Source organism: Octopus bimaculoides, chromosome 5, assembly GCF_001194135.2.
Source record: "Octopus bimaculoides isolate UCB-OBI-ISO-001 chromosome 5, ASM119413v2, whole genome shotgun sequence".
NCBI lineage: Eukaryota > Metazoa > Mollusca > Cephalopoda > Octopoda > Octopodidae > Octopus > Octopus bimaculoides.
In genome coordinates this window covers 76,093,756-76,096,389 of record NC_068985.1, presented here as the reverse complement: position 1 = coordinate 76,096,389, position 2,634 = coordinate 76,093,756, and the positions used below count along the sequence as shown (strand labels likewise).

The following is a 2,634-nucleotide window of genomic DNA, read 5'->3' as shown; positions in this document are numbered from 1 at the left end:
AAGTCCCCTCTCGACCGAAAATAACGTGGTGGTGGAACAATGTTGTTGACAGGGCAATTAGGGAAAAGAAACAGGCCTGGAAGGACTGGAAGAACGGTGGTAGCAGGGAATTGTATCAGACTGCCAGAAGGGTAGCTAGGCAACAGGTTTATTTAGCCAGAGGGGAAGCAGATAAGAAAAGATTTGCCACTGTTCTGTGCCGTGAGGACCAAAGACTTGAGGTATTTCATGTCGCAAGACAGTGTGTGAGAGAGAATCGTGATGTTGTAGGAGAGAAATGTGTTCGCATGGATGATGGTACGCTTACACTAAATGAGGATGCAAAGAAAGAGGTCTGGAGATGCCACTACGAAAGATTGCTCAATAAAGAGAATGAATGGGAGAAAGAGGGTCTGCCGAATGTCGACCCAACAGAGGGACCAGCTATCCGAGTTGACAGTACCATGGTAGATAAAGCAATTAAGAGTATGAAGACAGGGAAGGCCCCCGGCCCATCAGGAATCACTGCAGAGACGCTCAAAATATTTGGCAGTGTCGGCTATAGCCTAGTCACCCGTATTACGAACCAGGTGATACACGAAGGAGTCATACCCAATGACTGGTGTAGCAGCATCATAGTCAACTGCTACAAAGATAAAGGTGACGCTTTAGATACAAATAATTATAGAGGTATCAAGATGTTAGATCAAGTAATGAAAGTCACGGAGAAGGTCATATCCCAACTATTTAGGGAGCAGGTCAGTTTAGATGAGATGCAGTTTGGGTTCGTGCCTGGGAAAAGCACCACTGATGCTATATTTCTGGTAAGACAGCTTCAGGAGAAATACCTAGCCAAGGATAAACCTATGTACCTGGCTTTCGTTGACATGGAGAAAGCCTTTGACAGGGTCCCCCGATCCCTTATCTGGTGGTCAATGAGGAAACTTGGGATAGAAGAATGGTTAGTGAGAGCTGTGCGAGCCATGTACAGAGACGCTGTCAGTAAGGTGAGGGTTGGCAATGAGTACAGTGAAGAATTCCGGGTAGAGGTAGGTGTCCACCAAGGTTCTGTCCTCAGCCCCCTCCTATTTATCATAGTCCTCCAGGCTATAACAGAGGAATTCAAGACAGGATGCCCCTGGAAGCTCCTCTATGCTGATGACCTTGCACTAATTGCTGAGTCACTATCAGAACTAGAGGAGAAGTTTCAGGTGTGGAAGCAAGGACTAGAGTCGAAGGGCCTTAAAATCAATTTAGCTAAAACCAAAGTCCTAATAAGTAGGAAGGTAGAAAAATCACAAACACCTTCAGGTAGATGGCCCTGCTCGATCTGTAGAAAAGGCGTAGGTAGAAACTCTATAAGATGCACCCAGTGCAAGCTATGGACACATAAGAGGTGCAGCAATATCAAAGGAAGGTTAACTAGGAAGTTAGTTGTTGTATGTAGCAGATGTTCAGGAGCTATAAACATTGTAAATGTGTAGAAAACAACTTCTGCCACATTCCAGGGAGTAAAACTAGAAGTGGTTGATAGCTTCCACTGTCTAGGTGACCAAGTTAGTAGCTGCTAGAATAAGAATAGCCTGGGCAAAGTTCAGAGAGCTCTTACCTCTGCTGTTGACAAAGGGTCTCTCTCTCAGAGTAAAAGGCAGACTGTATGACGCATGTGTATGAACAGCCATGCTTCATGGCAGTGAAACATGGGCCGTGACTGCTGAAGACATGCCTAAGCTCACAAGGAATGAAGCCAGTATGCTCCGATGGATATGTAATGTCAGTGTGCATACTAGACAGAGTGTAAGTACCTTGAGAGAAAAGTTGAACCTAAGAAGCATCAGTTGTGGTGTGCAAGAGAGATGATTGTGTTGGTATAGTCATGTGATGAGAATGGACGAGGATAGCTGTGTGAAAAAGTGCCACACCTTAGCAGTTGAGGGAACCTGTGGAAGAGGTAGGCCCATGATGACCTGGGATGATGTGGTGAGGCAAGACCTATGAACATTGGGCCTCACCGAGGCGATGACTTCTGACCGAGACCTTTGGAAATATGCTGTGCATGAGCAGACCTGGCAAGCCAAGTGAGACCTAAATCCAAGGCCTCTGCCAGGGGTGTAGCCAGCCCACTTATGCATTCCTTTCCTTCATTGGACACTAAACTCCACTTGCGAAGACCTCTTGAGGCAAGTGAAATCGAAATCGAACTAAATTCGACGACTGGCACCCATGCCAACATCATCTCCTTCATTGGACACGAAACTCAGCTTGCGAAGACCTGTTGGAGCAAGTGAAAGTGAAATCGTGATAGCACCTGTGCCCAGCGTCGCCTTTCTGGCATTTGTGCTCGTGGTATGTGTAAGGACTTTCGAGCAAGATCGTTGCAGTGCTGCTGGACTGGCTCTTGTGCGGGTGGCATGTAAAATACACCATTTTGAGCGTGGCCGTTGCCAGTACCACCTGACTGGCCATCATGCCAGTGACATGTAAAAGCATCCACTACACTCTCGGAGTGGTTGGCGTTAGGAAAGGCATCCAGCTGTAGAAACTCTGCCAAATCAGATTGGAGCCTGGTGTTGCCATCCGGTTTCACCAGTCCTCAGTCAAATCGTCCAACCCATGCTAGCATGGAAAGCGGACGTTAAACGATGATGATGATGG

The 2,634-nt window shown here is 46.8% G+C and overlaps 1 protein-coding gene across 1 annotated transcript in view; it reads right to left on the bottom strand.

Annotated features, from left to right (window-relative positions):
- The window catches only part of LOC106873590 (cilia- and flagella-associated protein 44), a gene marked incomplete at its 3' end in the record, with an annotated part of 187,418 nt that overhangs the window by 167,313 nt on the left and 17,471 nt on the right, over positions 1 to 2,634 (bottom strand). The gene's annotated exons all lie outside the window — the stretch shown is intronic.